Source organism: Marmota monax, unplaced genomic scaffold (assembly GCF_021218885.2).
Source record: "Marmota monax isolate L192 unplaced genomic scaffold, Marmota_monax_Labrador192_F-V1.1 WCK01_AAM20220418_F8-fsc00125, whole genome shotgun sequence".
NCBI lineage: Eukaryota > Metazoa > Chordata > Mammalia > Rodentia > Sciuridae > Marmota > Marmota monax.
The window spans coordinates 11,598,092-11,611,195 of NW_026695235.1; positions in this window are offsets into that span (position 1 = coordinate 11,598,092).

A 13,104-nucleotide genomic window follows, 5' to 3' on the forward strand; every position below is an offset into this window, starting at 1 on the left:
GGACGCAGAGCCCCTGGGCAACCTGCCCAGGAAGCATTCCAGGGGCCACTTGATCACCACAGCTTGTCCCAGAAGGGACGCCCCCATCCTGAGTCACCCTGTCAGTGTGAGTGACCTCGGGGCCACGTGAGTCACCTTGTTAGGATAAATGCCAGATGTGGTCGCTACACAGCTCTGTGGGACTCCTGGGCCCCTGCTGTTTGGCCTTCCTGTCCTCCCCGCTGGCCTCACAGGCCCAGAAGCTGCTCCCCACACCTTGTCTGGGTCAGAGGTCACCGTCCACCTGGAGGTAGGGTGCAGCCCTGTCCCACTCCCAAGGTCTGCAGCCAGGGCTTGGCCTTGAAGCTCTCTGCTCCTCTTTATCCTCTGGGAGCAGGGCAGGCGGCAAAGGAGTGTGCCTGGACCCAGCCTGTCAGTCCTCAGACGCTACACACGCCTCCACACGGCTGGGTACACAAATACACACCCCGCCTCCAGGCGAGGGGCCTCTCAGAGCCGCGCAGCCCCTTCAGCAGAGCTGCTGTCCCGTGCAGCCATCATGGAGTGCCTGCAGGGCTCTCCTGGGGTCCTTCTCTCCAGTCTCAGGCCCAGGCTGAACCAGGACAGCACACCTGGCAGGGAGGGCGAGGCTCCCATCTGTGACCACCATCTACCAGGACAGTGAGTGAGGGTCACAGGGGTTGGGGTGTGGCCCTAAGCTTTAACCCTTGCATGGCAACACGAAGCTCAGGCTGCCTGGGCTCAGAGCTGTGCTTCCCGCCATGCCTTGGCCCACGCCAGGTACTGGGGCATAACCACGGTGGTGACAGGCTTGAGGGCACTGGACAGGCTGAGCGGATCTAACCAGCTGATTCCTGCCTGGTCAAGGACAGCCCTATCCAGGTCTCAGGCCCCGCCAGGACCCTCGTGTGTGGAGCCCCAGGCCGAGGTCACCCCAGAGGCCTGCCCCACCACAGGGAGGTGCAGGACAGAGGCCGCCCTGGCCGAGCTCCCGTCCACGCAGGCCCTGGCCCTTGCTCCCCTCGCTGGCTCTGCACCGCTGGGCTGCACTACAGCTCTGTTTATTATCGTCTTGAGAAGTTTGTCCTTCCAACAAGTGCAGCTCCTTGGATGGAGTTGTGTCAAACTCTTGAGATATGTTTAATTGGGGCCACACTTAGGTGGGTGAAGATACCCGAAACAGAATCATGCGTCTGGAGACACCAGGCCTCCTAGCAGTGCTTGCTCACGTACCTCAGGGCAGCCACCTGTCTGGTTCGGCCCAACGGAGGTGGTCAGCAGGGCTGGCCAGTAGCCAGGCCCATGGTAGAGGGCAGCGTCCATGGTGGCAGGATCCCAGGGACGGGGGAGGAAGTGTTCAGGCCAAACCACCCCGGAGCTGACGCTGACAGTCCAGAACTATGTTCTCAAAACAAGATGCAAAGGGCTGGGTGGGGCCCAGTGGCGGGGCCCAGTGGCCGGGCACTTGCCTGGTGTTCCCAAGGCATGGGTTCCGCACACGCTCCACAGAAACAAAACTAGGCAAACGCACAAACAACAAGACCTGGGTCCACGGGCTCCCACCTGGTGCAGCACGAAGCAGGCCATGCCACCTGGAGTCCAGGTCATGCCCAGGTTGCTTCTCGGGGGCCCGATGGCTTTGGGGCCCCAGCCTTGGAAAGTCTGGCACTTGCTGCCTGGGACTCACTGGCAGCCCCTCCCTGCTCCTCCCTCTTTCTTGTAAATATCATTTTTTTAAAAAAGGAACGGGGCCCTGACGCCCCAGGTCACCAGTAAGGCCTGAACTTGTTTCCCCCTCAGGACATGTGCTGGGACCCTGCAGCCCCCACAGGGCACAGGTGTCAAAAGCTGGTGCCCTTGGCCAGGAGGGGCCGTGTGGTTCACCGAGAAGGGAGGGCCTTCCGGGACTCGCTGTAGGCAGCAGAGGCCCGGGAGGACTCACAGCTGCCCTTCCACACCCCGTGAGGCCCTCCTGCCCCCACAGTTAGACTGGCTGACACACGGCGTGCCCCCCCGGGGAGGGCCTTTTCAGTGAGGCCCCCTGGAAGCAGCTGTGTCCTCTGCACCCCTCCCATGTCTGTGTCCCCTCCTCCCCTGTCAGTCATCCCTGCTGACATCAGCTCTTCGATGTTCCCTACCTGCTCCCTTGGGAACTGCCAACCCCATGTGGGCCCCAGAGGACTTGCCCTGCCCTCCTCACCTCTCTGTGATGTCCCAGCTGCCAGGGCTCCTCCCACCCCGTCACTGCCCACTGTCCAGCTCAGGTGGGAGAGGGGTTTCCTGAGGACTTCCCGCTCACCCGGTGCTCGGCCGCCCTGCCCCACTCACGTCTCCAGGGGGTGTAAGTCACCCATTCCACAGGAGCAGACCCTGAGGTCTGTGGGCCCCGAGGCTGCAGAGGAAGGCCAGGGGCCAGGAGAGCTGACCTGTCTGGAGGACACGGGAGGCCAGAGCTTTCCCTGAGGGTGAGCAGTGAGGAGCGAGCGGCTTTGGAGGTGGCCCCGGGGCAGCTCACTGACTCGGCCTCCTGGGCCTCCACACGTATCCAGCGGCCCCATCGGAGCTGCTTCTAAACAGGAACATGCCTCCTCCACATTCCAGGCCAGGGCCTGTCTGTCCCCAAGAGAGGGGAGCCAGCTGCGTGAGTCCCACCGGAAGCCGGTCCCCGGCACTGCCCTGGGACAGTGCATTCCTGAGGGCCCCTGGGACGCAGCCCAGACTTCCCAGGCCAGCTCCTTGGCACTCAGGCTCAGTGGCTGGCCTGTCCCACTACGTGACTGCCCGCGTGTGCGCAGGCCCTCTGAGTGCGAGTGTGCCTGGGGCCGGGCAGGCAGCGCCTGCGTGGACCTGCCATCTGAGCGAGCTGGCAGGCAGGCTGAGGAGTGCTGCTTTTTTTAGCCCAACAGCCCTGGCGTGGCAGGCTGGGAGGGGCAAGGGGTCGGCCCTGCGACAACGCTGACGTGTGCGGCTCACACAGGGGCTCAGGGCAGGGGGGCAGGGGCAGAGGGAGCCTGCCACCTGGCCCTTCAGCCCCCTGATTTCCAGCTGTTGGGGCTGTCCTGAGCTTGGTGTGACGGCAGGCGGTGTGTGTAAGGCTGCAGGAAGCAGCATGTCAGGCAGTCCCAGCACCCACAGACTCGGGATCCAAAGAAGCCAGGGCAGCCCTGGAGTGCACAGGACGTGGCCCTGGAGCGACTCTTCTTATACTGTAGGCGTTCTCCACCTCAGACCGTGTCCGGGACAAACAGGCCTGCCGGAAACTTCCGTGCACATGCTGGACGTGGGTCCATGGGGGGGAGCAGTGGGGGTAGCAGGCAGCCTTGAGCCCACGGGCCGGTCAGCCAGCGCATGTCGTGGGATGTGGCTAGCAAGCGCCTGACCAGTGACTGCACTCCTGCTCACTTCTGGAGGCTCCGGGGGCTCGGGCTCAGCTCTGGAGCAGGGGAGCTGTGGCTCGCGCCTGCCCCGGCCCAGCAAGGTGGGGTGCTTGTCAGCAGGAGCACGTGTCAAGCCCTGCGTGCACCAGGGCCACCAGGCCCCTCCACCCTGTGCTGCATGGCAGAGCCCAGAGTCAAGCTCGGGAGCAGCCCCCCCTGAGGCCACAGCAGGGTCCTGTCCCCTGTTGTCCCCATGCTAAGGGGGCAGGAGGAAGAACCCTGAGGGATCAGAAAGGAGCTGGCTGGGGGTTAGAGAGGCCCAGGAGATTCAAGACCACAATGTCCTGCAGGGCAGCTCGGGCCTGGACTGTGCTCACCACTCTGCACCTGCCTGGAGGGCCCAGCACCACCCCAGGCAGCCCAGCAGGAGGGACGCTGAGGGGGCTGCTCCAGTGGTTCAAGGCCACAGAAGCTCTTTGATGTCATCCTGCTCCTCTTGCAGGCCACCTGGCAGGGCCTGTCCGCCTGCAGCCAGAAGACCCGACTCCTGGGGCCTAGCATGTGGCTGAGCCAGCACCCAGGGCCGTGTCCCCGCTCTGGTCCACCAGGCCAGGCTGCCGCCACCTCCACGGCAGTGACAGGCTGCACAGAGCCAGCCTGCGAGGGACCCTGAGGACTGGGGGTGTGGTGTGTGTGACCTGTGTACGGCGTATGTGGACTGTGTGAGCTGTGGTGTGTGGTGTGGGGGGTGTGAGTGTGTGGCATGTAGTGTGTGTGTAGTGTGAGTGTGTGAGTGTGGTGTATATGTGGATTGTGTGTGGGTGTGTGACGTAAGTGTGGCATGTATGTGCAAGTGTGTATGTGGTTTGTGTGTGAGAATGTGTATGGTGTGTGTATGTGGCGTGTGTACGATTGTGTGTGTGGCATCTGTGTGGTGTGTGTGTGGATGGTGTGGTGCGTGTGTGAGAACGCCTGTGGTCTGTGATTGTGTGTCGGCTCGGCCTTTTTTGTCCAGAATTCACACTATTTAACCCAGTTGTGCTGGCATCTCGCCAGGACGTCTCACAGACCCTCTTTCGTGCATGGCCGGGTCCACCCCTGCTCAGCTGCTGTAGGGCCAGTCGGCCTAGGAGGCGCTGGCGGTGACGGAGCTGAGAGCTTCCATCCAGATGCTTTGCCCGCGGACTCCCCCTTGCTGACCCCCACACGCGCCCACACTCCCCAAGAAAGAGAGCCCCTCTGCGAGGACCCCAGGGTCTTCCCGAGGTTCCCCACCTGAGGACACCGAGCCCTGTGTGACCTGCTCACTGGAGTGGGTGCAGATTTGATGGGCGTCCTCCCTTCGCACCTGGCCGCACTGTGAAAAGTGTTGCGTGAGCAAACTGTGGCTAGGTGCAACATGCTAGGGTTCCAGGCTCAACTGTGTCCCCCAGAGATGATATAATGAAGCCCTAAGAATGTGACCCTATCTTGACATGAGTCTTTCAGGAGGTGACTAAGATCACGTTGGATCTTTCCACACAGGAGAAGCACGTGGCTCCTGATCCTCAAAGAAGGGTGGCCATACCTTTGTCGGGTGCATAATGGGCAGGTGCCCAGCCGGGCCCTGTGCAGTCCTAGAGACAGCTGTGCAGGGGGCCCAGGGAAACCGGAGCATTGCATGGAACAGGGCATGCCACCTGGTAAATGCTGGCTGGCTGCCATCTGTGGAACAGGAATAGGACTCGTTCACAAAAGAGAAGAGAAAGAGGAGACTGGAGGGGCTTTGGGGGTTAAGGGAGCCCGGCCCCAGGGCTCTACAGGTACCTTCACTCCTCTGCAGCTGACGGATGAGGGGGTGTGTGCATGTGGATAGAGTTAGTGTGTCCTCCACACAGGGGCTCTGCCCATGAGCACACGGCTGATTCCCAAAGGTACCCCATCCTGCCCCTAGCAGAGGAGCCAGGCCCCTAGGTGAGCTGCCACATCTCCTGAGAGACTGCTCGTGGCCTCTGGAAGTCGGTGGCCTCACAGATGGACGCGGGGCGGGGGCGGGAAGCAAGCTCCCTGGGTATGCCCCATAATTGGGGAACGGACACCCCTCCTTGTCGCGACCCCTTGCCCGCAAGGAAGACTTCTGCAGAAGCGGCTCACCACACCTCCTTCCACCAGCCCAGCTTCGAAACTCCCCAGAGCAGACTCAGGCAGTGCCCCGAGGATGAGGTCAGCCATGGCGTCTCCAGCAATGGCAGTTTGGCCTTCCAGAAGGGTCTCCATGCCCCAAGGCACCCAACAGAGTCCTGGGCCCCAAGGCCGCACGCTTGCCCTTCTCTGGTGACAGCTTACTGGCGCTCAGAGCCCCCAAGGGGATATCTCCATGAGAGTACACTCCTAGGATTAAAGCCACGCTTGAGACGCTTCCAGATGGGCCCGGTGGGTCTTCCTTGTCTTCAAGTGGACACCAGATGCCTGCTTCCCAGACAGCCTAGCTTGGATAGAACCTGGCCCGAGGAGCCTAACAACCCGCATTGGGAGTGCAGGGCTGTGCCGTGGCCAGGGTGGCCTTGATGGTGACCTTGAAACACCTGTTTGGCGGAGGTACTCAGGTTGCCCATCTCCCGCCTCCTCTCACGACAGGGGCCCAGGGCTGTGGGGCCCAGCACTGTCTGGTGACCATGGCTACCTCCTCCCTGCCACTCTCTAGAGCCAGTGGCTTCCCCAGGGCTCCCTGAGACTCCTGCTCAGGCCAGAACCACACCCATCTGGAACTGGTTCTCCCAAGTCCAGGGCAGGAGCTGGTGGGGCTGCCAGGGCCAGGCGGGGCCAGAAACTGAGCAGCCTGTGCCTAGGAATGCGAAGACCTGCCCGGTTTCCAGAAAAGGGAAGAAAAAACCACACACTGAAACTGGCAGCTGCCACTTGGCCCAGCCGGACCGGAACTCTCCCCTGCCCCGAGTCAAGGCTGAGTCACTGGGGGAGGGACAGGGACATGGGGTCAGGGACCCCAATTAATGGGACCTGTGGTCTTGCCTGGCTCACGGGCCAGCTGCTCTGTCCACCCCTTCCCAGTTGGCCAGAGTGCTGAGGCAGTGCCTTGTGGCCACATCTACCAGGAGGGCTGGAAAAGTGCCACCAGAGAGTGTGCGGGAAGCCAGGCGCAGCCCAGGACAAGGCAGGGAGCAGAGGCCAGGGGCCAGTCTGGGCAGTAGCCTCCGGGAGGGAAGGGGTCCTCAAGAGGAAGCCCTGCCCTAAACACTGCTCCTCCAAGAACTAAAGGCAGGGGAGGACAGAGAAGGACGCTTTGGAGGGACCTGGTGGGCTCCCACAAGAAGCAGGTGGTCCCCTCCCAAGCCTCTGCCCAGGTGCAAGTCTCGGGCGGCTGCAGGAAGCTGTGGGTGGAAGCCCTGAAGGAGGGGAAGGAGCGCTTCTGCTGGGTGCTGAGGCCACCAGGACCCCACATCTTACAGGGGCCCTGTCTTGGCGCAGGCTGGACCTCTGTCAATTCTGGAACGTGGAGACACTGGCTAGTTCTAGAAGTGATTGTCACAGGCCCCAGGGCCAATCGGTCCCCATCCAACATCATGAATGTATATTGGCCCAAGGAGGACAGAGCTGGCCCAAAGCATTTGACAACCAATGTCATTGAGACGCGCCCTCCTCTGCCTGACCTATTGTCCCTGCCCGCCCCAGATAGTGCGATGCAGCTGGGCAAGCCCTAGGATCCAGTGACACGGGAAATGCTCCAGGTTCTGAACCACTCACGTGTCCTTCCATGTTTCCGCCCCCAGAACACTGTTGGCAAAGTTTAAATGAGACTGTAAAGATGTGCTTCAAAATTAAGCCTGCTGAAAAGAAGAGGGTGACCTGGTGTGCTAGGTGCCCGTCTGCACAGCCCAAACTACCTCCCCTGAAGATCCCTGATGCGGGGAACACCAGCCCCAGATGGTCAGCCCCGTGCAGGGGTTCTTCCGCAGCCAGTGGCCCTGTTGATGGTCCTGCAGGTTCTATCAGGGTCAGTGTCAGTGCAGGGCTGAACCGTACCTGAGGGACAGCGGCTGCCCCAGGGGCTGACAAGGTCATGACATGAGAAGGCACCGGGTCTGTCTGGGCTGAGGCCCTGCTGCTGTCAGGGAGCCCCCCGGGTGCAGCCTCGCCTCTCCCCAGGGCTCTGGTCTTGGAGGGGCCTGGAGGCCACAGTGGGAAGAAGATGGTTTTCCTTGCGGCAGGAGCAGGCCCAAGCAGGCAGCCTGGTGGCTCTGGCATGGACAGCTGGCTGTCTAGCTCCTCCGGTGTCCCCCAGGAAGATCACACTCCTGAAGGCTTCCCACAGCAGGGGAGGGCCAGCGTCTGGGAAATCATGTCACCAGCTTATGAAGACCTGGGTTAGGCTTCTGACGAGACCGTGTTGGTGGAAAATGTCCAGAGAAGGGTCAGCTTGGTGTCGTGCTGCTGGGACAGATGACAGGCCCCGGAGCCAGATGGCCAAGCTGGAAGGCTCCCCAGTCTGCCTCGGCCAGCTTCTGGTGGAGGCCGCAGGGCCTGCTCCCAACACAGACATGAGGCGCAGCAGCAGACCCAAGCAGCAGGGCTGTCATTTTGACTATTTCTTCTTGAAAAAAAATCATTTTAACAACAAATTTTCTGTTTATGATTTTGTTTCAATTACTTATTATATCTGTATTGTTCATTTATTATATTGTGGTGAAAAACAACAAAATTGGCCATCTTAGTCATTTTTGATGCCCAGCTCAGTGGCCGGGGTGCCTTCTCAGTGCTGCCCAGCCATCTCGGCTCCGAAGCTCTGTCCCCGCTGAACGCCGACCCCCAGCCCCCCACTGCTGCCCTGGCACCCATGCTTCACTCCCTGTCTCTGGGACACTCATGCGCGTGTCCTTTTGGGTCCAGCTTCTTTCCCTTGGCTCAGTGTCCACAGGCGCATCCAGGAGCTGTGGGTGTCAGGACTTCCTTCTTCCCAAGGCTGACCACACCCCACCGTACTGACCCCCATTCGCTTCTCCACTCCTCGGTCGATGGCACCCGTGTCACCGCCTTGTGTGCTACCTGTGGCATGGGTGCGCCTGCATCCCTTCAAGACCTCACTTTCGGCTCTGGGTACAGGGTGGAAGGCTGGACCATGTGGTAGTTCTATATGTAAATTTTTGAGGAACTGCCTTGCTTAATTTTCTTAAGCCTGGGGTTTCTTTGGAATTTTCCCTAATATTTTCATAATGCTGCAGAACTAACTTGAAGAAAGCCTCTGCTCTCCATCTTCTCATCTGGGGGGTTCATTGAGAGTGTCCTGAGTCTGTGATGGCATGCCCTCCGGCTGTGAAACTGGCTGGGCTGTGCTGGCTTGCTGCGGAAGGTGTGCCCTGGGATGCCCCAGCGGTGACCCAGGGGGAGGGTCCTCTCAAGAGAACCGTGTATTCTTTCCCTGACTGTTCAGGGTTGATAGCACATGGCATCAGTGGCTGGCTGTACTGTCATTCTTAATTCTTCATAGACAATGCATCCCCTTGGTGCCTGCGTGTGGGTGGGGCTGCCGTCTGTTGATCTTGGCAGAGGTATCCAGGGCTGGGACGCTGGCACAACAACAGGGCTGTGAAGGCTCCAGGCCCAGGTGGCTTCACAGGTGAGCCCGGCACACCCTTAAGGACACCATCACAGCTGCACAGGTGGTGAGAAAGTGGAATTCCCCACTTCGTGAGGATCGCAGAAGAGTGATGTAAAAAGCCCATGAGCACAGAAAGGAAGCGCAGTCCAGTCTCACAAAGGAAGGCCACATGAAAATGTGGATGTTCACCCTGTAAGCCAAGGGTGAAGATATGGGATGTCGAGGAATCTCTTAAAACAGATCCCCACAGTCACAGGGCAGTAGCTGAAACCCAGACAGGCAGACCGAGCCAGGAGGGAGCAGGGGAGCTAGACAGGGCTCCCAACCACGGTGCTCAGCAACAGGCAGAGGCGACTCAACTATTCACGCGATGGTCTCTGATCCTTCAAGATCCTGCTGAGACAACCAGATGGTTCTCCAAAGCCACAAGACTGCATCCTGACTTCACTCTGAACCATGCATGTGTTACAACTACTGTAAAGAGTTGGCTGTAAAGTTCAAAACCACAGATACACTAGAAGAAAACAGGCATTGCTGTGGCCAGTTTGGGAAGGAAGAAGATCTTCTAAAACATAGCAGAAACACAGACGCTGTAAACCAAGGATGATAAAATAGAAGTTTTGAAAAACAAAAAAGTGTTGAAAAACAAAAATACCGTAAATAAATACAAGATACATGAGTGAGAAATGAAACACAGTGTCTTCAACCCAAACCACAGGGAAAGCTCTAATCTGCTCATACACGGCAAGGTTCTGCAAATCAACACAATGAAGACCCATGAAGTAATGGGAATTGGCAAAGATAGCTCACAAGAGAAGAGACACAAAAACTCCTTACACACACGAGAAGAAACTCAGACACACTAAAGAGTGAAATGCAAGCTGAAATTAGAATGGAAGACCATTTTTAACCTGTCAGACTGCCAAAGACAAATATTATGAAATCATGCCCTTGTCCAGGATGTAGAGAAAGGCGTTCTACTCAGTTAGGGGAGGAGGGCCCTTTGGGAATGGGCATCTGAATCCATGAAGCACAGTCGGCAGCTCCATCTCTAGGAGTTTCCCCTGCAAATATACGCACTAAATAACATTTGTGCAAAGTTATTGACTGCAGCCTTACCTGCCCAGGGAAAAGCTGAGACAGCTCCTGTGTGCCCAGCGAGCTGGCCGAACACGTCACGGTACATCAAGACGGTATCACGCAGCTGTGTTTCTCAAACCCGAGGCAGCTGTGTGTGCATCAGTCTCCAAGAGCTTCTCCCAAAGCAAGGAGCAGACGCCGAGTAGGGTGTGCAGTGTGGTCCGAGTGGCTTAGGCACACACACCCTGCAGCAGCCCCTCCAAGGAGGATGGGTGCCTGAGCGCACCAGGGGCTGCCGGGAAACCACCCCAGGTCTTGGGGCTTAAAACACCAAAGATGTGTCACCACGTTGGCAGGGCCCTGCTTTCTCCAAGGGCTCCAGGGGAGATTGTGTCCTCTAGCGCTGCGGGTGCTCCTGGCTTGTGGCTGTGGCCCTCCATCTTTCCAGAGCCTCATCTTCTGTCTTCTCCCCACTTTTTTTCTTATAGGGACACTTTTGTTGGATTGAGGGCCCACTCCAATCCAGGACGAGCTCACCTCAAGATCCTTCACTTCATTACACTTGCAAACCCCTTTTCCTAACGCAGTCGTGTTCTAGGTCCTGAGTGGACACACCTTTGGGGGCAAAGTTGGGGCCACTGCAGTGGGAAATGGAGGTAGGAAAGACACCGTGGTGTGCCCTTTGGGATGCTGGACCATGTCCCTGAATCATCTGTTGTCAAAACAAGCAGCTGGCATTATCCCGTGCCGCTGAGGAGGGCTGGGCTGAGCTGCCTCTGGGAGGACCGCCTGCCTGCACCATGCCAAGGGCAGGCCACGAGCCTCCCAGCAGCTCCCCGGCTGCTAGGACCACCCTAGCGGGCAGCTCCATGCTTGCTTCTCTTTTATCAGCGTCTAGGAAGGTCTTTGAAAATATACATAGATATTTAAAATTAAATCCCTTGCTTTTTTTTTTTAAACATATTTATTTATTTAGTTAGTTATTGGCAGACACAACATCTTTGTTGGTATGTGGTGCTGAGGATCGAACCCGGGCCACACGCATGCCAGACGAGCGTGCTACCGCTTGAGCCACATCCCCAGCCCCAAATCCCTTGCTTTTAACAGTGCAAATATTCTTTCCTGGTCCAGAGTCTTTTCCATTTTACGTTAACTCACTTTCTGTTTTGGCCGACCTTCCTTAGCTACACAGACGCATACACACACCCTGGAACAGGGGGAGCCACACCTCCTCCTTTTCTGGCAACAGTGGATCCTTTTGTTGCCCACTCCCTCCCCACTGCACAGGGCTCCCTTTATGCAGGGGCCCCACAGACTTTGCCTGTCCAAAAGCTTGGGTCATTCAAATGCAAACCGTTCTATGTAAATATTTCAGTCCCAGCTCTCTGCAGACTCAGAGGGGTTTTCTTGGGTGCTGCCCTCTCCTTCCTGTGTTCTTTGGTCAGCTTCTCCTTTGCCCTGAGGAAAAACTCAGCTGGGACCTCCAGCACCCTCTCCAGCTCCTCCCTCCTCCCTCCCTCAAAGCCCCATCAGAGTCACAGAAGGTTAACACCCTCCTCAGCCAGGCCTCTTCTCAGTGGGGGGATCCGGACCTCAGGGGCACGGGTGAAGTCTGAAGACAGCGTTGGTCATCACGTCTTGGGAGTGTCATTAGCCCCCAGCTGGTGGCTGCTTACCATCTCCAATGCACGGGACAGCCCCCACTCCATACAGGATTTTCTAGCCCCACATGCTAACCATGCTGAATTGAGAAACCCCTGAGCCCTGGGACTGACTCTAAAGATAACCAGGAGAGACTATGAGAACTTTGGACGGGACCCTTCCAGAAGAATCCAGCCTGGTTCCTGTGCCCCCTAGTGACCCTCCCAGGACACAGATGTGGGCCTGTGGGCCTTGCTGGACTCTCTCAGAGTCAGGAACAAAGTTCTTCTGGAGCCTGGTTGGTGGCACCTCTGCACTCAGAACATGGCCCGGTCCCACCTGCTGCCCGTGGAAGGTGGCTGTACGGGCCCTGCACCCTTGGTGACCCCATCTGTTTTCCTTACCTGATCTGCACCCAGGGACCCAAGCTCCTTAGAGCTTCCGTCACTTTCTTGGGACTCACTGAACCCATTCAGGTGTGCCCCAAACTGCTCAGGGAAATGTTTATCACCTGGAGCTGCAGAGTGGCTTTGACCCTGGGTTAGGAAGACTCCAGGGTTCTGTGGCCGCGGAGATGGCTGGGCACCACCGTCTGTCTCACCAGGCATCCAGGACAGAGCCCGAGTGAGCAGGGTCTCAGCCTTCCTGCCAAACTTATGCTGGGTCCTGCCCTAAACCCCATGGTGGTGAAGTCGCTGGTCCTTGATGGCCCAAGGAAATCCAGCCTGGTGGCTAGCTGAGCTGAGGGTCACCTTCTAGACGCTAACCTGCATACCCAGCCCAAGGCCCAGGAATCCTGGCAATAGACCTCACTGCAACTGCTCATGTCCCTCAGAGAGAACAGGGAGACAGAGGGGTCACAAGGCCTGGGTCCCAATTTAGTTCTCACTTGCCCTGGGGTCCAAGACTTCTAGAACCTTCTGAACACAAGAGCAGCACAGCTGCCGAAGCCTGTGGTTGTGGTTGGTATAGACTCTCGGTATGCTATAGGACAGCAAAACTTCCTCTTTGGAATCCTTGTTGGTTCTCTAATATTATTTTTGTTTCAATTTCTTATTATTGGCAAAAATAAAATTGCTTTTTCCCATCCAAAAAAAAATTGCAAAATATTTTGCATTTACAATGTAAAGAATCTGGGAATGTTGAATTGCATGAGAAGGAAATTAAGACTACCTGAGAGCTTGTGCCCAGAGGCCACGCCCTTCCATTTTCCATAAGGTTCCCAGAGCCTTGCTGCATGCCTGTGTGTGCACCTGTTCTCCTTTATTTTGGGAACATTAGCCACAGAACTTGCGGACTCTGCAAAACCTATTTCCAAGGAAGGCACCGTGGCCCACTGTGAGGGGGCAGGGAGTGCAGGGCAGGTGGCTGTAGCCCAGGGTGAGTGCCCTCAGGTGACCCAGGAGGTTGGAG